Source organism: Halichoerus grypus, chromosome 4, assembly GCF_964656455.1.
Source record: "Halichoerus grypus chromosome 4, mHalGry1.hap1.1, whole genome shotgun sequence".
Taxonomy (NCBI): domain Eukaryota; kingdom Metazoa; phylum Chordata; class Mammalia; order Carnivora; family Phocidae; genus Halichoerus; species Halichoerus grypus.
In genome coordinates, this window is record NC_135715.1 from 92,525,114 (window position 1) to 92,547,109 (window position 21,996).

Consider the following 21,996-nt stretch of genomic DNA (forward strand, 5'->3'; position numbering starts at 1 on the left):
GAATTAATCAGACAAACGCCCCCATTCTGGGGAGAACGAGCAGTTAAGCCGTGGGTGTGCTGCCTTCTGGAGCTGGGGGAGCTTTTCAGCGAGGAGGCAAGGAAGCCACCACCTTGGTGCTTGGTGGCGCCTTCTTGCCAGTCCGAGTAAGTTGGAGCTTTGCAGCCACAATCACTCCCTGCCACCCTCCCACAATCCCTCAAGGATTCTGGTTTCTCTGGAAGCTGCTTGGGGGAATAGCTCCAGGACAGTTGCCATCAGCACCGTTTATGATCAAAGCTAGGACAGCATTCGAGCATTTGGCCTCCTAGACATGCAAAGATGGAAACAGACCCACCTAGCCCAGCACATGCCTTTTACAGGTGAGGAAATTGAGGCACAAAGAGGTGACTTGTCTCAGTGAGCAGCACAGCCAGGACCGGATGTCTCCCTAGATTCTCTCTACCGAACAAAACTGCACCCCTCAGCCTTATTATACTACCCTACCTGCACCCTGACCCCCAACCTGGGAATAACCTTCTACCCCAGGCTTCTCATCCAGACACACATACACCCTGTGGGAGCCCAAATGAGTGAGACACCCTGGGATGGACACACGTGCACGCATACACACACACACGCACGCACACACATGCACACACTCAGGCTGACTGAAAGAGAAACCCCAAAGCATCCACCGCTCACCTTGTTCTGCAGATTTTCTCATCTTCACGGTCTCCTCAAACCCCCACCAGCCTCCGCCTTCTCCAAATTCTCCGCTTGTGGCTTTGCTTCTCAGGTCACGGAGAAGAGAGCAATTGGAGGGAAACAGATTGGCCACTACCCAAGGTACCTGGCTGGCCAGATCCTCCACTTGCTGCCGTTGAAGTGGCTGAGCTGTGTCGGCCCCCATCTAAGACCCTCCCTCTGTACCCCCACCACAGGGTCTGCCACTGCCCCTGCTCCCCTCCTACCTGCTGGCAGCACCGTCTGGTCCCCTCTGCTGGTCCTCCTCATCTCCCACCTCGAGGGACTTCTTAGGGCTCAGTTTGGATGCATCTCTTTTCTCCCCTCCGGTGAGCTTTTCACGTCTGCTCATGCAGTTGGTGGCTTTTCACGTGATCCATGAACAGACGGCTCCCAGATTTATGTCTCCACGGCCAGTGTCTCCTTGGACTAGAGATGAGTAAATATCTGTCCTTATGGGACTTCTTCTCTTGGATGTTTATAGAAGCCCCTCAAATTTAATAGGGTGTCAGAACAAACTCTCGCCGCTCCCAGACCTAGTCAACCTCCTGTCCCCCATCCCCGTTGGCTGCGGTGACCAGGACCATGCTGCTCTGGCCACCTTTACACGGGTACAGCCGGACAACATCTTGCCTCTAGTCCACACGAGGTAGGAGGTGTTGGCGAAACTGCTCAGCACCCGAGCCTGAACCCCCTGGAAGCGTGGGGGGAGTTAATACCTGCGGGGCCACCCTTGTCCGGTGGGGGCAGAAGCGGCTGGATGGGTCCTCCCTCCTTCATGCCCAGGCGTTGGTACTGAGATGCATCTCACGATGCTCTTCAGGACGTCTGAGACCGAAGCACGGGTCACTATGGGTGGTCAACTTGATAGTTTGTTGGCTGATAATTGATAATCATTGATGATTCTGGCATTGGCTCTCCTTACCTTCCAGCTTTCTTCCCTGCTCCCTGCACTGGCTGTTGTCTCCAGATCTGCTCTCAGGGGAGCCAAGGCTAAAGCCCAGGAAGAGTCGCTGCTCACACCCCCTTCGAGAAAGGACTGCTGCTCACCCATGAGCAGCGTGTCTACCCAATAGATGTTGGCTCTGTCAGCTTTTGAGCCGAAGTCACACTGCTCTGGGGTCGCCCCAGCAAAGACCGACTGAGCATCATCAGGGCCTGACCCTGTCCCCCAAGGCAGGTCTCCTGTGCTGGGCACGCTTTGCCCCAGCACCCACTGCTGGGCGGGCACATGCGGGGGGTCCTACATCCCAGTCTGAAGCTCCTCTGTCCACCCTGCGTCTTCCCCCTCCTTTCATAAGTGAGAGCTCTCCCCCTACCGCCCCCCCCAAACTTCTGTGCCCTCCCTTCCTCTTAGTGTCTGCTTCCCGAACACTCCAACCTGAGACACAGTTTGACAAGGAGCTGAGGGAGAGTGAGAACACCAGCCAACTGGGCAGAGCGGGGAGAGTTTAGACTTGGGGGGGTGGGTGATGGAAGATAATATTTCACACCCTCATATTCTTACAGGGCATCCTTCAGCTGTGCCTGGGGAGGTGGAGGCCAGATTCTGAGCAGCTGGGGTTTGAGAGTGTTGAGGAGAAACAGGGGGTAGGAGGGAGCCGGACAGGGCACCTGTGCCACCCCGGAGGCAGAACGGGGCACGTACACAAGCTGTGTCTGGCTCGCGCCTGGGGGTGCAGAGCTTCTTCTCCTGTCTTCCAGAAGAACAAACACTTATAGTGGGACCTGCCTGATGGGCAGGGGGGGACTCGGTCCAGGTGTCTGTCTGCAGGAGACTGTGTGCTTCTCCGGGGCCCGTCTGTGGACAAAACGGGCTCATGGACCTCCCAATATGGTTTTACTAAATGCCAGCTTTTTGTGCCAGCCGGTGCGGGGCGTGGTGGGGAGGTAAAGCTTCCGCGCCAAGGAGCACCCAGCCCGGGCGACAGATACGTGAACATAGAGGTGCTTTGCCGTGCTCAAGGCAGATGCCATATCCTGGGACCGCAAAGGCAAAAGGAGGAGATCTGAGAGGAGGTGACGCTCGCCCTAAGTTCTGAGGATGAGCCGGAGTAGGGGGTGGGCATGAACACGAGAGGGGGGCACGGCATGCCAGGGTCGGGCTGGGGTGGAGTGGGCAGGGGGAGGCCAGACTGGAGGCAGAGTCTAGGCTTGGTGGTGGGCAGGAAGGGTGGCTGAGGTCACCTGGAAAGCCTGGAGGCCGGGAAACGTTCAGATTTGCACCTGGGAGGCTGGTGCCGGCAGCTTTTGCAGAATGGAGAGGGTTTAACTGGGCAGGAAGGCAGGCAGGAGAGGAGTGGGGAAACCCAGATCCAGGCCAAAACAGACGGAAAGCAGAAGAGGGCCTGGGTGGGGGCTGGGGGGCTCCTTTCCTGGCTTGGGTTTCTCCAAACACAGGCGGATGGGAGACTTTTGTCCTCCTTGTTCCTCACAGAGGAGGAAGGGCAGGGAGGAAGCAAGACCGAGCACCCCTCAGCGTTAGAATTCATCACTATCTTTTTTGGTTAGAAATCGATGGCGGGAAGTGGCTGGGAGAAGTAAGATTTAGCCTTCCAAACCGGCGGCGAGGAAGGAAGGGACCAGAAGCACTTCCACCAGCTCATTTGCATTTCAAACAGCCAGTTTGTTTTATCTGCTAATTAGCATACTCACCCTCTGCTGAAACCGAGTCCATTAAAGGAGACTCTGCTCCAGGCCCAGCTCCTCCTTCAAATATTTTTAACGTGCATGATTAATACACTTGCCCAGCGCTGCCTGGGACTGTGTTGGGGGTCAGGGGGCAGGTAAATGAAAGAAAGTGGCTGCACTGGGCGCTGACTGGCTGATTAATCACGGCTTCTTTTCTATAAATCATGGCAGATGGCAGGAGCCGGCTGCGGGTCCTCGTGGGGAATGAGGTACTGTGGGCAGGATTGGAATAGGGGTCGGAGGAGACCCCGGAAGGAAGGCCCTGTTTGTGTCTCCGCAGACCTTGGGCCCCACCCCCTCTGTACTGCGAGGCAACTTCCAAGTTCAAGGGAGGCTGTGCCTGCTGGAAGAACAGGAAATTTCATCTTCCTCTCGGATTTTTCAGGATCTAAGACAGCATCAATTTTAGACATGCCTCATGTTGGGGTGGGGGGTTGGGCACAGAGCAGTATTTGTATATATATTTTCCCAAATTCTTCCGACAACCCCATTTTCCAGATAGGAATGTGAGGCTCAGCAAGGTCAAGGATCACCCCTGGGGCAATCTCCCAGGCCAGTCACACACCAAAGCCTGCCCCTCGCCCGCCTCCCTTCTGCCCTTTAGAGGGGAGCACCATCCGACCCATCCATCCAATGCCCAGAGGTGTAGGTCCTGGGCATTGCCTTCGCTGTCCCCTCCCCCAGGGCATTGGCCCTGCACTGTCAGCCTCCCTCTGAGCTTCCTGGCGTCCAGCTCAGATGTCCCTCCCTGGGGGCCATTCCAGGCTTCCCTCCTTCCAGAGACAAGTGCTCCTCCTCGGGTCCCCATGGGCTCTTGTCCACACTTTCTAAAGTGTGTATGAAGTGGTGTTTTACTAGTCTCTTGACTTGTCCTTCCCAGGGATGACGGGTTCCCTGGAGACAGGACCCGTGCCCACTGGGCAGCCTCACGGCGACGCACAATGTCAGGTTCTGGGGTGGGGAGACGGATTTGTATGCAGTCATCTTAGCTAAGCTAACACCGCAGTTTCTGGAAGTCCCTTCCCCGCATAGTTCCGATTCTCGTGGGCCCCGAGAGAGATTGCACACAATGAGAAGGTGGAAGGTGAGAAGCAGGTGTGTATGTTGGACACTCAGAAGGCAGTGCAGGGCACTCACGAGTGTGGCTGATCTGCAGAGGAGGGATTTGGTACCAGGGCAGCCAGACCCTTCTTGAGCCTTCTTGACTCCTGGGTTGAGTGTGTGGTTAGCTCCATGAAGAAGGCACCAGCTTCTCTGGCAGGTCACCCCATCATCAAAGATGTAGGCTCAGAGGCAGGGACCCATGGACTTGAGGTGAGGTCCTCCCTCTTGGGCTCCAGTTCGGCATGTCCAGTCCTGCGTGTGCTTGCTGCCCCTGCTCAAGCCATCTTCCCTTCCCCGGGGCCTGCCCTGCGGGCTCTGAGCCCCAGACACAGCAGCCATAGCCCTGCTTAGGCCAGCCTGCTTCCACAGCCTCAGGGGAAAGCTGGTGTAGACATCTTCAGAGAAATGAAACCGCAAAGGCTGAAGAGCTGGGGTCGGATGAGCTTGGTGCTTGCAGAAGGCCTGGCTGGCTGAAGCAGAACGAGCAAGGGGAGACCAGTAAAGGGGACTCCAGGGAGGCAGGCGGGTCCCACCAGCCTTGTGGCTGGAGAAAGATGCTAGAAGGGACACAGCGATGACGCCTGTTTTGGAGAGCTCCCTTGGCCGTTGTGGGGACCATGGTCTGTCAGGGGACAGGAGCTCAGGCAGATGGATCAGAAAGATCAGGATGGCTGCTCTGGGCCAGAGGCAGTGGCTGGGACCCAGGGGTGACACGAGCCAGCACAAAAGGACACAGGTTGAGGTAAAGGTGACGGGTCCTGCTAGTGGCATCGATGTGAGGGAAGAGGGCTGGGCCAGGACAGCTCCAGCATATGGCTTGCTATCTGGGTTGGCGGTGATTCTGCAGATGGAGATGGGGATCGGGGGGGGGGGGGGCGGGGAAGAGATGTGGGGGTGGTAACAAAGTCATGTTAGGTTCCAGATGCCAATTTGACATCCACATGGGGTGCGGGGAGGGCCGATGGGAAAGCATCTTCTGCTCACAGGACGCATGGTATTTAAAGCCCCCAGGATGGATGAGAGAGTGGTGGGAGGCGGTGGTGAGGCTGAGCCCGGGGCTCCCCAACACTTAGGGGTCAAGAAGGCAGGAGGAACCAGCAAAGAGACCCAAAGGGAATAGCCAGCAAGGCGGAGTGGGAATTAGGAAAGCGAGGGTGAGGGGTTTGCTCTGTATCTAATGGCACGGAGTCTGGAATAGTATGAGAGTAAGAATCAGTTGTTAGAAACCTGTGGCCTGGGGGTTCCCACGACTCCCTAAGTGATGAGAGGGGCTCACTGGGCCTAGGCTGTTTGTACAACAATGTGGCTTATGCAGAACACCTGCTTTCCTCTTTCCGGGGAGGCTGGAATTTGGGGATGCGCCAGGTGGAGGTGCCTCCACGAGCAGCGCCCAGGGAAAAACCCCAGCACTGAGACTCTACAGAGCTTCCCTGGTGGACAGCATGTCAAATACGGTGTCCTATGCTGCAGGGGGAAGTAAGCACATCCGGGAGAGGCTCTAGGAAGCTTATCTGGTTTCCTCTGGACCTCACCCCATGCACCTTCTCCCTTTGTTGATTTGCTCTGGACCCTTTGGCTGTTAAATAAAAAAATCTTAGCCCTGGGTATGCTGAGTTCTACTAGTGAATCGTCTAACCTGAGGAGGGTGTCTTGGGAACCCCAACACAAATGGGTTAAGAATAATATACTATTATATTTTTAAAAAGAAAAACTTCGACCTGGGACTTTCTTTGCAGAACCATTGTGTTTTCTAAAGCTGGAGAAGCAAATTTATTTCTCAGGCATGGCTTCTTGATATTCTTGGCCAGAATATTCCCCATGGTTTCTTGTCCAGGTCCCAGTGTTTCCCATCCTGTCAAGCGCAGATCCGCCACCCTCCTCCAGGAAGCCGGCCCTGACTGCTCCCCCACTCTCTCACTTGACACCCAGGCTCTGTTTCCTCCTTGGCTGCTCAGTTAAATCCCAGAACTCCTGAAGTCGCTGGTGCCTTGAACCTCTCCAGCTGTACGTCTCTGGCAAGGCCCTTGTCAGAGCCCTTGTCTCCCTCAGCCTGCGGTGAGGGTCAAGTGACAACAGCAGGGTCCCCTCTGGAAGTGTCCACTGTGACCTGGGCCCCTGCCGGGCCTCGTTTTCTCATCTGTGAGGTGCAGAGCATGGGTGAGAGGCTGGAAGTGAGTGGAGGGCTTCGCAGCCTCTGGGATGAAAATTGAGGGCCGGGGCTGGGAAGCCCAGGGGCGCCCGGAGCCAGGCCGCACCCCCTGCCGCTGAGACGCACCCCCGCAGGCCACTGATGCTGCGCAGGACAAGTCGGCTCTCACCAGGGGGCGCTGGTGAGCTGGTGCGGGACCTCGTGTCCCCACCCTCCCGGTTCTGTGGGATCCTTCTATTGGATTAGAAACCATTCTCTCAGGATCCAATTTCAAACAGGCTTCGGAAAAGCCGCTTGGAGACATTCACTGTAGCTTTAACTTTGGCTTTCAGAACCACACTGAGACTCTGGGAAGGTTCCAGGGCTGACCTTGAACCCCAGCAGAGCCAGAGCAGAAAGAACACTTTTGGTGAAAGATTTAGTGAGCTTTTGGGACTGGGGGTGCTCAGCATGAGGTGAGGGTGCCTTCGCCTCTCTTTCCCTCCTGCTGGCGGGGGGTGGCACATCTTGGGGAAACGGGGGTGGGGGTGGGGGGGAAGCGGGGACCCGCCCAGGTCTGCAGCGGGGCCTGGGCCTTTCCTCAGAATTCCCGACACTGTGGCAGGTGCTCCTTTGAGGTGAGAAGTCAGACCCTGAGGCCAAGCTTCATATTCTGCCAACCCAGGACCCTTGGGGCAGGTCGTGCTTGGGCCTGGCTCCTGGCTGGCACTGGACAGCAAAAGAGTCCTCGGCAGGGCCAGGTCACCTGAGGCCAGCAGCGGCCACAGCCCTTCCTGGGAGAGATGCCAGTTTCACGGACTCCTTCGTCAGACCCAAGCCCACCCACCCCCTGAGGGGCCTGGGTTCAAGGCTCAGGGAGAGTAGAGGGCCTTATCCCCCTAAGAACTCATCATTGCCCCAAGGATGGCAGCATTTTGCATCCTCAGCAGAGAGAGCCCTGGGGTGTCTGGAGGGGGTGGGGGGATTGATGGCCCCAGATGAGCAGCGTTGGGGGTAGGGGGAGGAAGTTGCTAGACAGAGAAGGAGGCAGGGTTGAGTGTTTGGGGCATTGAGTCACAGAGAGAAGGATGGGGAGCAGAGGAAAGAAGGGGCTTGTTAGTCATGATGCCAGAGTTTAGACTTGATGTGATAAAAATAGGGAACCATAGTAGCTTCTTGAGTGAGGGAGTGGCGGGGCGGGGGCTGAGATTGGGGAGGAGCAATGAAGGAGATGGGTGATTGATGCAAGTCGGCACGCATCTGTGACGGATCTTTAACCCACAAAACCCCCTGGTTCCAGTTCATTTACTAAATTAACCTTAGGAGCTGGCATCAAAAATCACATTTTCAAATGACGTGAGAAAATGCCCACAGTGTAATGCTGAGCGAAAAACTAAGAAGCCATCGAGCAGGTACGTTATTATCTCGATTTTGTATGAGAAGTCCATGTGTCTGCTTTTGTTGGGACACAACCGGCTTGGATTGCTTTATGATGAAGAGTTATTTATGGTGTTTTTCATTTTCTCTTTCTGTGACCGAATGTCTTCCTTCACCTCCTGGGAGGATTTCTGCCTCAGCCCCCCTGCCCCTGGGGTAAGAGGAACTAGCTTCTGATTACCAGTGATTTATTTAGCCTCTGGATTTCAGGGCCCTTCCAAGGCCATCAGGAGAGAACAGGGTAGAGCATGTGGCAGGGAGAAGCGGGGTTTGGGAGGGCCTCCTCTCAGACAAGGGGGAGGTTCTGGGCCTGGATGGGGGAGGTCAGGGGACCCAGAGGCCCCAGGGAAGGCTGCAGACATCAGTGGTCACGTTGGGGAGCCTCTAAGGAATGTTCCTAAAGGTGCCAGTTTCCAAACCCATGGAGATCTGCACATCCAAGAGAGATGCACATGCAGACTTGGTGACTCTCTGGGGTCACTTATGTGGACAAACATTAAGTGACAGGTGACAGGTGACTCAGGGCTCGACAGCTCAGAATCTACATTGGGCTGAGTGATAGCCCAAAGTGACATGCTGTTTCCTGCAGACCCAAGGTGGCAGGCAGAGGGGTTTCCCCATCATACATACTGAAAAAAGAAAAGCAGAAAAGAAAAGGAAAAAAGAACTGTCTGGAGGGAATATACCAACTCTTACCAGCAACTCTCTCTGCAGGTGGGGTTCTAGTGGTTTTTCTTTTCTTCTTAACAGGGCGCTGTGGTTTTCTAATTTTCTACAATGAGCAGATGTGAATTTTAAAATTAGAAGAAGAAATAACCCAATCAGGAAAACTCGCCCCGGGGAGATCAGGCATAAGGGGACAAGGACAGAGTGGTGTCACTGGAGGGACGGGGCTCCCAGGGTGGCTTCTGCACTGGCCGCGAGGCAGAGACCCAAGGCACCTGTGTGGCATGCGCACACCCCTCACCCCTTCCTGACCAGCTGCCGCCCCCTCTCCCGGCTGTCACTCACTCCTGGAGGCCAGATGGTGTCACCGCCATGTTCCCAATTAGAGGTGCCTCATTACTGGGCAGCTGAGGGGACTGGAGCCTGGGTGGTGCCCATCAGCCTACCCCAGCCCCCATTTGTCAAAGTGGGTTTAGGGCTCAGGGTTCCTTCTAAGACAATAAGGACATCTTATACTTTCCCGATTTCTCCCGCCCACCTCTTCCCCATCCAGCTTCTCCTTGTGGGTCCCTTCTTCCCATTATGGCCCCTACATCCTCCCAGTATCCTGGTTACAGGATTCATCCCAATCTTTTTCCTTGTCAACCCTCATAACTAGAAGCCATCAAGTCCTAAGAATTTGCCCTCAAAGTCTCTCTCCCCCTTCCAAACCTCTCCTCGCCTCTCCATGCTCTGCATTTTCCTTTTTCTCGCCTGCTCATGTCCGTGGCAGTGGCCTCCTTGCTGGCCTTCCTTCGGTCCACTGTCCATAATGCCACGCCACAGGAGAGAAAAATACTGGGACTGTGCTTCTCTATTCAAAATTACTTTGATGACCCTTAACTTCCCTCCCACCAAAGCTTGTAGGATACAGTCTGATGCCCTTTTCCTGCAGCTCGAAGTCGTGTGGGATCAGTCCTGGGGTGGTAGGGGACACAGCACACACATCACCACTCCAGCCCTTGCTCCCACAGCAGGCATTACTAATCGATCACAGAGCTCTCCCTCTGCTAATCCAGGAGGTGGCTTTGGAGTTCTCTTCGGGACACAGTGTATCAGGCAAGACCAACAACGGATGGAAGTTGGCTGTCTCGAATAATCCACTCCTCACCTAAATGTCTGCATCTGTCTCTCTCCTGCCACCCCCCCCCATTCTACTGTCCAGCCATAGGGGATGCATTGGCATGCTCACACGGGGATGAGCAAGGAGGGTTAATAGTGGGGCTAGCTACACAGGCGTGGGAAGGTGAGAGGTAGCCCAAGCCTAGCTCATACTCTAGGACTCACAACAGAGGGGCTCTTACATCCTCTGACTAAAGAGGCCAGAAACCCCAAAGGGGAGAGTTGCATTGAATCATGACCTGAAGCAACCCCCAGTGAAGAGAGTCAGTGGGGAATAAACACCCTGGCCTCCTTCTCCTGCCTTCCTCACATCACACACCTGGGCTTCCCATTGCCCGAAGCCAAATAAAGCTGGATGGTGAGAGTCCATCGGAGGGAGCAGGGCTGCGTGGATCTGGGAGACACGGGAAGACTCTAGCCCACTGGAGGGTTCCCTGCTCAGCTCCACAGAGAAGTTCTCATGGAGAGACCCTCAATGTGCTGCTTATTCTCACACCACCATGCTTTTGTTCAGAGAAGCTGATAACGTGACAAGTAAGTGATACGGAGTAGGACAAGGGCCACCCTCCATATAGGTACTCCGAAAAGAGAGGATGGATGTTAATGGGTGCATAGGTCAGGGAAGGCTTCCTGTAGGAGGTGGGGGCAGAGCAGGGTTTTCAAGTGAGGGTAGTCATTTTGTTCTAGAGCTGTGTAAGTCTTCATTTGCGACAGAAGTTTCTTTTCTCTAGATGGGCTGGACTGGGCTGGATGAGGCCTTGTTTGGACAGAGATCCAGCCACACGGAGAAGAGAGAAGGCATTTGCAAACCCCACCATGGTTCCCACCGGCATTCCACGGGGGATATCTGCGGGTACCACGAGGCCAGGGCTACCTTCTTCCTGCGCTGCTGAGGGCAAATGGCCCCTGAGAATGGCATCGCCTGCCTTCCTCATTATCGGGGTGGAAATTCTAAACAGCCTCCCCACATCATGGCCCTGATAATCATAATAAATTGTAGCATTTCAGAGCCCAAAGCCCAGAGCTGGCTGGGGCACATTAGCAAGAACCTCAGCTAGCAGCAATATGCTGCCACAAAATAAAAGCGTGGCCTGAACCCTCTCGGCACCAGCCAGAGGCGCCCCTCGTTGATTTCCGGTCCTTACCTCAGCCAACCTCATTAGTCTCACCCAAATATGTTCCCCCTAATGATGCTCCAGCAGAGGTAGGGACACACGTCCGTATGGTCTGGGCAGCTGGCTGCCTCCTAATAAAAAGTAATAATAATAATTAGGAACAACCTATTAGGCTCCTTTCCCCCTGCCCCCCACCCCTCAGCCCCCAAACTGGCTCGGGACCAGGAGCGCCGGCCGGGCCCCTGCGGCATCGCCTGAGATTTATTCCGAACACGCCGCCCTGGCAAATGGCTCTAGTCCCCCTGCTCCCCGCCCACTAACGAACATCTGCTGGTGCTTCCTGGGAGTTCAAGGGCTTTGGGGGGTGGCTTGGAGGTGGTGTAATCAGGAACCAAACACTGCTACCACCTCTACTCCGGAAAGCCACGAGCAAGCCCGCCTCTGGGCCTTTGGGTCCATGTTCTTCCTCCGGGAATACCTTTCCTTGTCGCCCACCCGTTCACCCAGCCAGCCCTTCTCAGCTCCCCAAAACTTAGCTCCATGTACTCTCCTCTGGACGCCTTTCCTAACAGCCTCTGGTGGCAGGGACAGGCCCCCTGCCTTGGGCTCCCTCTCATGGCCTCTTGGATGGACTTCTCATTGTCCGGTTCTTTTTTGTCTCTTTGAGGGCAAGGGCTCAGTGCCAGGCGTCAGGTCCCCTGATTATGGGTTTGTTGAATGAATCTATGTGACGGATAGGATGCTCGGAGAAGGACTTTCAGGAATAAACAGAATGTTAACGTCTTAAAATCTTCCCTTTGGCTAAATGCTAGCAGGAGCGAAATTCAGCTCCTAGAATTAGCAGGTTCAAGGGTGGTCACTGATGCTCCCCTTCCCAAAGACATTAGCTACACGTGGCCTTTACCCACAACAGAGATAGGGCCAAAGGCTTTGCACCACTCATGGCGATGGCCAGAGCCCAAGGGGCACTGCTGTGGCGGAAGGCTGGTGATGTTCCTGGGGCAGCGACATGGGCGGGGGCAGAGCAGCCTGGCTTTCTGTAGAATTTCTGGGTCTGCATGGTCTTTGAAGGTGATCTGCAGGCCGGTCTGACGACAGGAGGTTGGTCGGATGAGGGGTAGGGCTCCCCCTTCACTTGGGAGGTCTCTTCTGGTCCTTCCGGTCCTCAAAGAGGGGAAGGCTTGAGTCTTCCTTTTTCCTCCCCAAGAGGAGGAGGGCAAGAGTCTGGTGAGGGTTTGTTCTGGGTGCAGGTAGCTGGCAATGAAGATGAAAGTGTCTTCGAGAGCCTGGCTGGCTGGTTGGTTGGTCTTTTGGGTCCCAGGTAAACAGAGAGCCCTCCCCCTTGGAATGCAGGAATGAGAAGAATCCTCCCTATCTCTCTCCTCCACAGGATCATGCATCCAGAATCAGATGCCTAGGAGGCTTGCGCTTGCTGGCTCATCTCCACCCAGGGGGCAGGGGAAGTGTCCACGTGTGTGGACACACACACACACACACACACACGTGCATACACAAATGCAGCAAACACTCAGGCACCAGAAACATTTTCAAACACTCAGTATCTGTGGCAAAGCCCCTGTCCTCCCAGAAGACAGCAAGGAGTTCATCATTCATGTATCCCATGGGCATTTTCTGAGCATTTGCCCCGTGTCCACACCAGGCCAGGGCCTGATGCAACAGCAAGCAAACCGCTCACCGTCTCGACCCGTGTGAGCCTTCCAGGGTGGAAAGACGGCTAGGCGTTAAACAAACACACAAATCAAAGTATAATTACAGACCAGGACAAGTGCAAGGACGGAGTGTGTCCGTGTTCTGGGAAACTGTGGCAGGGGCCTGTCCTGTCTGAGTCAGGGAAGGTTGTCCCTGACAAAGTGACTTTTGAAGTAATGGTTGGGGGATGTGTAGGGTTACTCTGGTGGGGGCAGTGGGACTGGGAAGGGAGGTTCCAGGGAAAGGAGACTGTCTGGGCCGAGGCCCTGGGGCCGGCTGGAGACAGCTGACCTGAAGGCCAGATTGATGGGAAGCAGGGTGGCAGCGGACCCCCAGAGGATGTTGTAGGATTTTGGCCGTTACGGTAGGTACAAGGGAAGCACGATCAGATTTGCTGGCGGTGGGGTAGAGAACCATAGGAAGGCAAGAGCTGATGCAGAGGACAAGTTGGGACTCTCTTACCTCCGTCCTGGTGAGAGGTAAGGGGGGTACATTAAGGAATTTGTCCGCACTAACCTTGCCCACAGTGGCAGTGGGCTGGCTAGGGAGGTTCTAGAAAAGGCAGAGTTGGGGATGCCCTCTGACTGCCTGACTTACACAAAAGGTGGAGGGGAAGCCTGGGCAGGCCCAGGTTTGAGGATGATGCTGGCCGAGTGGTCTCCAGGCAGAGGGGGTGGGGGGGCTGTGGTATCGCCCAGAGAGTCCCTGGGATTGAAGCTGGGAGCTGGGGTGAGGCCAGCGGGGCTGACACAGGGAGAGAGTGGGGGGTCCAGGGCTCTGCCACCTGGCTGGGCTCCCGACTCACACATGCTCCCTGGCCCTCACTCCATGTCTCTCTTTCTAGCACCTTCCTGCCTCCCACTGACGTCCAAGCAGAGAGGAGCATATCCCAAACCAGAGCTACAAACAAGCAATCCTGTTTTTAAAACACTCATATGAGAGACGGTTGTTTTTTAGCTCAAATATGAGGGATATTCAAAACAAGTAAAAACTCGGAGCATGGATATGAATTGAAAACTCGAAAGGGGAATAAATAGCAGCCCGAAACGACCCACGTGAAGTGGACGATGACCTCCATGAACGTATCATCCTTTAGTCCTGCTAGTAAATGGCCCTAGTCTGAGGCTCACCCAGGCACCCAGGGAGCCCAGAGGCTCTGCATTACCTCCTGGGCTGTTCTCCAAGGGTGGTCCAGGAATCAGCAGCCCCTGGGAGCTTGTTAGAAACGATACTTCTGGGATGTGAGGGCAGTCTGACTGTGACATCTGTCATCCCACTGTTGGCTAGGATTCCATAATCCGGCCGGCTAGGCAGGTGTCCCCTTTCTCCCTCACGGCTCCATGTGAGTCCCTGCCAAAGCTGCACGCTCCATTGCTGGCCTTCCCCGATAGAGGAGGACCGTTCTTCGGTCAAGGGTACACAGTAGCTGCGCTCCCCTGCTAGAACCTCCAAACAAGCTCTCAAGGTCCGTCTGTAGGAGAGCGTAGGGTGGTCAAGCTTCCAAGACTTCAGACACGTCCAAATGAGGCTCCGCATGTGGCAGACTTCCTTAAAAAAAAAAAGAAATGGTACTTCTGCTCCCCTCTCCAGACCTCCTGAATCAGAGACTGGGGGTAGTGCCCAGCAAGCTGTGGGGTTTTTTTTCTGTAACTGAGGTAAAACTCATATAACATAAAATTAGCAATTAAAGTGTACAATTTAGGGGTGACAGGTTGTCTCAGTCGGTTAAGCTCAGGTCATGATGTCAGGGTCCTGGGATAGAGCCCCGCGTCAGGCTCCCTGCTCAGCGGGGGAGTCTGCTTCTCCCTCTCCTTCTGCCCCTCCCCCCTGCACATGCTCTGTCTCTGTCTCTTTCTCTCTCAAATAAATAAAATCTTTAAAAAAAATAAAGTGTACAATTTAGTGACACTGGTGAGCTCACCATGTTTCGCGACCACCACCTCTCTATAGTCCCCAAACAGCTTCATCACCCCAAAAGGAAGGAAGAAGGAAGGAAGGAAGTACAGAGGAAGAGGCGTACTTAGGAAGCAGTTACTCCCTGTTCCCCCTTCCCCAGCCCGGCAACCACCAGTCAATACTTCCCGGCTCCGTGCGTGCATTTGCCTGTTCTGGATATCTTATATAAATGGAATCATACAACGGGTGGCCTTTTGTGTCTGGCTGCTTTCACTTGGCATCATGGTTTCGGGATTCATCTATGTTGCAACACGCATCAGAGCTAGATTCATTCGTATAGTTCTGTCACTAACTAGCTCCAGGGGAACCAGTAAGTGCTCTGCTCTCCCCAAGCCTCAGTTTACCCACTTATAATAGGCTGTGCTGAGGAGTAAGTGAGGAGCACCCAGAACCGGGCTCACTCAGGACAAACTGCTATTTGATGGGCCCTTAGGCAATCACCATTTGGGTAGTTTGAATGACGTTGAATATACCTGGGGACAAACCTGTGTGGGTTAAGGATTGGACGTTTATTCTGAACTCAATAGAGGCCATTGGAGGTTTTAGGCAAGTGAGTGAGAAGAGCCTATGTACTTTATTAAATGATCCCTTGGATCATAAGTCAGGGATGCCATTTTCCCCTCCTTGAGGTTACTGACAGTCCTAATCCCCATAGGGTCATGGGACCTCCCAAGAGATAGCTGAGTCTAGGGGATGACCCAGCTGAGACTTCATGAGACCCTGTTCTCACTGAACTGGCCACCAGCTCTGTGAGGTGGGTGCTGTTCTTATCCCCATTTTATAGATAAGAAGACTGAGGTCTCGAGAGAGATTCCAACCCGTCTGTCTGCTAACACCGTACATTTCCCTAGGCTGTGATGTTGGAAGATGGTACCCAGCATCTCTGGTCTAGGCTCCCTGGTGTCCAGACTCTTCCCCGGAAAGTGGAGCCGCCTACCACTCCAGTCCTCTGGGTCACTGTAGAGCTGGTCAGGTAGCTGGTCACACATCAGAGGAAGATCTGGAGCAAGGGATCCCCTGAGACACTTCAGTAGCAGTCCCGTGGGGACTGGGCGTGGACACCATTTTTGACATACGCTAGCTGTGTGAACTTGGCCAACCCACTTAACCTTTCTGAGCCCCTACTTCCTCACCTACAAAGACAGAATAATAATAGCCCCTCTGGGCCATGGGAGCAATTGGACGTAACACCTTGCTTTCTGCTCCAAAGGCTGGCCATGCAGGGTCACTCCATCCTGGCCACTCATAGGCTTCCCAGGCTGATGCTTGTCCCCGTGCTTCCCCCAGCTCAGCTTCCTCACGCGCTGGGAGATAAACTTCTGGGCTGGAAGAGACCAACCGCACACTGCCAGGGGGCAGTCCCTTGGCCCCAGCAACCCGGGTGAAGGGCAGGCATTGACTTGAAGGGGAAATTGTCCTGCTCGCTGTCCTCAGAACCTCGAGGAAGCCAGTGACACAACCGAGTGTGGACATTAATGCAATCGAAGGGTAATTCAATCACTTCATAGAAGTTGATCTGTCCTTTTTATTACAATTACTGTCGGCTGGGGTGTTTCGTTCCATCATGGAAAATAAACATCATTTATCATACTTGTAAAGATTAGCCCCCGACAGCCACAGCTCTTGCTTTGCATAAATGTGTATTAATGTCGGCCCTGCCCGCCGTGCGGGGAGAAGTCTATATTTCACAAGACTGATTAGGCCCCGTCACCACTGCTTTAAGTAATGTCTTATCATGACTGATACACCCCGACTGCAAAACAGCAGCTGGGTGGGGGAGTGGGGGCTGCTCCAGGCAATTTATGGTGGCACCGGGATGAAAAGTAGGTCTAGGAAGGTGGGCATCTGTTTCCTCTGGGCCCCGGGCCCATCCCTGATGCTAGGGACTGCCCTGGCCACCCTTGTCCCAGGGCTCCTGACCAGGAAGCAAGGGCTGCCCACGGGGGTGTCAACGGCCGGGGAGCCCCGGGGAGCACTGACCACCGCCGAGCACCCAGCCCAGCCCTTGAGCATCCTCCTTTTGAGACCCCACCAAGGTTCTCTTGCTCCTCTCCTCCACTTTGGGGTGACTGGCCCTCCAGGCCCTTCTCTTGTCAGGAGCCCCTTTGCATCGATTCCCTGAAACCTCCCCTGTTTTCTCCCTTGCCCAAGCTGAGGTCCATCCTGGCTGCCGCTGGCCACCACTGCTGGTGGCCAGATTGGTCTCCAGCCCAGTCTTCTCTCCTGGGCTCAGCCCGGCGTCCGTGACCTCCTACTTGGACGTCCTACCATGGCACTAACCTCCTTTGTCCGTCTTCCCATCTGCCAGCCACACGGTGGCCAGTGTGGCCCTGATGAACAGAAATGTGATCATAGCCCTCTGGGGACTCCACATTGCCTGTGGGGTAAGGCCTACGCTCCCCCAAATCAGGCCGTCAGGCTCTCCTCCTGCTGCCAGAAACCCCCTTCCCCCTCCAGCCATGCCAAAAGCTCATCCCCACCCTGTCATTCACACACTCAGCTTCTGGGCCTGATGTGGTAGCTTCTCCCCGCAGCCAGCCATGAAGCCCAGTTCCTCCACGTGGTCAGGGTCTCCCCCAGCTCGGAGATGCGGTCCCCGTGAGTTCTCGGACCTTGACGCTTCTCAAGCTTTCTTCCCAATTGACATCATGTGCAGGATTTTAGGCAGAAAATGTGGAAGACTGACTTCACAGGGCTCACACTCACACCACAAGTCTGAGTGTAGGTGCAGAAAAGCATTTATATTGTTATTGGTTTTTATTGTTTTATTCACACTGCATTGGTAAATTCCTTTGGGTTCTATAGTTCCATAAGAACTATAAGCATAAGGAGTTTATACCTAGTTTTATGTGCTCCTATTTAAGAAAAATTATAATAAATATAATGTAAGATACTAGAATTTCTTTTTCTTCAAGAGAGTCTGTCCGTGGGGCGCCTGGGTGGCTCATTCATTAAGCGTCTGCCTTCGGCTCAGGTCATGATCCCAGGGTCCTGGGATCGAGCCCCGCATCGGGCTCCCTGCTCAGCAGGAAGCCTGCTTCTCCCTCTCCCACTCCCCCTGCTTGTGTTCCTGTTCTCGCTGTGTCTTTCTCTGTCAAATAAATAAATAAAATCTTAAAAAAAAAAAAGACTGCTTCCAAAAGCAAATTCACTTTAAAAAAAAGAGGGCAGGGATTTCATCCGTCCCATCCACCTGTACCCTAGCGCCTGACACCTAGTAGGCGCTCACTGAGTATCTGTGGAATGAGTGAATGAAGCCGTGAGAAAGAGGGCATCTGTGTGGCTGGGGGATGGGAATCTTGGAAGGACCAAGGAGATGGCAAGTGGGTATTTGCTAGGCGAATGAATCAGGGACTAAACGAGCAGACGTGTGAACAAGTTAATGAATAATGGGCTGTTCAGGGCCATTGAGAGCATGAATCGAGGCAGGTGGAAGCAGGGCTCAGTCAGGCATCTGTCTGTCTAGATGTCACCTGAAAGATGATGCTGTAGCCTGCCTGGCATGGACCTGGACCTGAATGCCCTCTAGGGTCTGCGGTTGCCTCGGTGTCCTTAGACCCATCTGGTCCTCTCCATCTCTCCGCACCATCCTCTCCCCATTCCCAAGGGGTCTCCTGTTGGCTCCCCACTTTGGCTCTCAGGAAGGGTCTGAGCCTGTTCTCCATGTCTATGCCACCTTATAGGAGAGGCAGTATGGAGGGGCTTTACAGAGATTCCCACCCCGTACACACCATCCACTTAAAGTGTATAATTCAGTGCAGTGGTTTTTTAGTATATACACAGATATGTACACCCATCACCGCAGTCAATTTTAGAACATTTCATCACCTCAGAAGGAAACCCTGTATCTTTAGCTATCATCCTTTTATGTCTCCAATACCCTCCCAGCCCCTGACAGCCACTAAAATACTTTCTGTCTCTATAGATTTCCCTCTTATAGATTTTCATATGAATAGGATCCACTTCCTCCTTCTTCCCTTCCCTCCACCTCCTCCTCCACATTTTCCTCCTCCTTTTTCTCCTGCCCACCATCCCCAGCCCCTGTAGCCTGCCTCGAATGTGGACATGAGGCTGGGGGGGTAGCAGCCATTTTATGACCATGAGACAATCTCAGAATGAAAGCCACACTCTAGGGATGGTACAGTAGAAAGGTAGAAGGCACCTGCCTCATCCATAACATAGTAGAGCCTAGGGGCCAGAACTAGAATATCTGCCTCCAGACTCCATGTTATGTGGAGAAAAAGAAAAGAAAAGAAAAGCCCTATGTAGTTGAGTCACTGCTGTCTAAGTTTCTGCTACTTGCAAATGACTGTTGTCATAACTTGAAAACATAAACTACAGCTCTGATTAGACCACTTCTTTGCTCAAGAGGCAGCTCAGTGACTCCCATCTTCTGTCCAATGAAGTCAAAATGTGTTAGCCTGGAACTCATGGCCTGTGGTCCATCCCCACCCCTCTCTGTGTCCCCAGGGCCGAGGGTTTTGCTTGTTGTTGGCTCCTCTCTCCATTCGTCCCTCTGGGAGCTCCTCTTTCCTTCCATCTCCTTCTTGGAAATCTCCCCTCCCCATCCTGCCTTCAAGATCCGCCGAAATGGCACTTGTCCACACAATGCTCCGTCTCCTCTCCCTCACCCCTGCGCACGCGCACCCTCTCCAAGCAATCTTGGAGTCTTGCCCGGGCACCTGGCACTTTGTGTGGGGCACAGCAGTTACCTGCCTGGCCTCATCGCCTTCCCACCACCCCCCTTGGGTCCAGAACAATGCCTTGGATGCACATCATAGGTACTCCGTGGATACTTTATGAATGAATGAATACCAGTGATTCTTTAATAATATACTTTATATGATATGGAAGCACATTTCATGCAACACATCAGTGTAATAATCCATGTTATTTATTGGCCATCTACTCTCTGACAAACACTGTATTGGGCACTTAATTTGAAAAAATAATAACGTTTCTTTTGTATGCCAAAAGAATACATGTTCTCTGTTGAATACAGAAAAGTACATTCAATCATCCATAGTTCCACCCAAATCTCTGCAATGGTAGCATTTGGGAGGATATCTCTTAAGATGTATATGGTATATTATATATAGATAGAGTGGGAGAGAGAAAGGGATCACTTCTTTGATAGTTTTCAAAGTGCTGGCTATTCTTCTACTAGACATTTTAAATTTATTTCTCAACTTCATGTGTATCCACATTTTACACTTTAGGAAACTGAGGCTCGGAGAAGCAAATTCACGTGCCCAAGGTGATACAGCTCGGATAGAAGCAAAGTGAAATTTTATCCCCGGTCTGTGGACTTTCAAAGCCTGTGTTCTTTTCATTTCACTCAACATACATAATGTTAGAGATATCCAGCTCTAAGTATTCATGCATAAGATAAGCCACAGAGAATACATACCACATATTTTATACGTGAATGTGTCTGTTGATGTGTTGTGCACAGATCTGTAATCGTACACCTGTGGTCTTAACCTGGATTCTATGGACCTCTGAAGAGGACATAAGTGGGCTTCAGTGGCTAGCAAGCCCCCGTGAAAAATCGCTTGCAGGGTTCTCTGTGTATATCTGAATGTTAACTTTCATAAGGGAGGATTTATAACTTTCATGAGATTCTTAAAGGGCCTGCGACCCCACACGAGCCAGGAGGCGCTGATGTACTGAATGCATGCGTCCGAGCCAGGCTGTCTGCTGCATGAACGAGTGCACCCATACATCACCTGGGTGCAGAGCTGTGTGCTCTGGGTGACTCGGGCTTCCCAGCCCAGCCCAGGCCTCCACGGAGTTCCAGGCGGGACTCACCTGGCTCAGGGTGTGGATGTCCAGCCCAGAGGGACATGTCTCAGTGGGTGTCAGGGAGCACCAGGGGATGGGGGCTGCGAGCAAGGGCCAGTGGGGTCCAGATGTGTGGGCATAGGAAGAAGGCAGGGCTTGTCACCCGTGAGACACTGCTCTGGAAACAGCGCCTCTGGAAAGAGAGCCATTGACCAAGGACAGATGCTCCCTGGGAAGATGGAGGTGTTGCTTTTGGCTCTCCCTGGGCCTCAGCGGGGTCGGGACATCAAGCCTGGGAATCTGGGCACCTCGGCACTAACTTTAGTTCCAGCACTGATTAACTTGTTCTTGGGCAAGACACTTCAGCTTCCCCGGCCTCAGTTTCCCCATATATAAAACTAGGAGCCTTCATTAGAATCAGAGCATGACTAAAATATCCTGCTCATAGCTAATGAGCCAGGGACTGCGGCCCCTGGTCCTAAATCAGCAGTGACGATTGGCTTGTTGGTTGGTTTCTTGACCCTGGGACAATGAAAACCCAGAGGGGTTGAAGAAAGGGGCAGTGGGAAGACGGGAAGAAGGAAGCCCTGACACAGGTGGGAAGGCAGGAGAGGCCATGAGTTCCTGGAGGATGGAGACCATGCCACCTTTCCCCATTGTCGCCCCAGCTCCTAGACTGTTGCTTGGTGCACGGTGGGGGCCTATATTAGTTTACCCAGGCTGCCACAGCAAGTGTCATAAACTAGGTGGTGTAAAACAGCAGAAATTTATTGTCCCATACTTCTGGAGCCTGGAAATCCAAAATCAAGGTGTTGGCAGGGCCGTGCTCTCTCTGAAAGCCAAGGGGGGCACTTTCTTATGTCTTCCTAGCTTCTGGGGGTTGCCATCAAGCTTCAAGGTTCCTTGGCTTATAGTCGCATCCCTCTAATCTCTGTCTTTACTTTGGCCTTCTGCCTGTGTGCCTGTCTTCACGTGGCCACCTTCTTGTGACACTTGTCATATTAGATTCAGGCCCACCATACTCCTACCCCCGGGGGCCTTCATCCTAACGAATCACACCTGCAATAACTCTATTTCCAAATAAGGTCACATTTGGAGGTACTGGGGGTTAGCAGACTCCAACATACCTTTTTCTGGGGGGCGGTTTACTTCATAACCCACAACAATGTCCACTAAATATTCAGCAAACAAGTGGGAAAGACAAGTGGACAGAGGCTCTTGGCAATCTTTACTCAAAGGAGATCACTACAGGGATACAAGTGCACTTACTGGGACATGATTTCCAAATAATTGCTACTCCTTGGGGAGAAAAGAGAATTCTCTGTCCTGGAATCACTGAATCCTGGAAGGAGAGTGAAGTGCATGTAAGGCAGGGCAGGCAAAGCCACGCAGTGTGGACGACAGCAAACAAGCTTGTGGTGGGGAGCGCCCGCCAGGGTCACAGGTGGAGAGGAGACCATCCACCACTGCACCCACAGTCTTCGTGCGGTTTTTCCATCTTGATGAAAAAAATTGTTG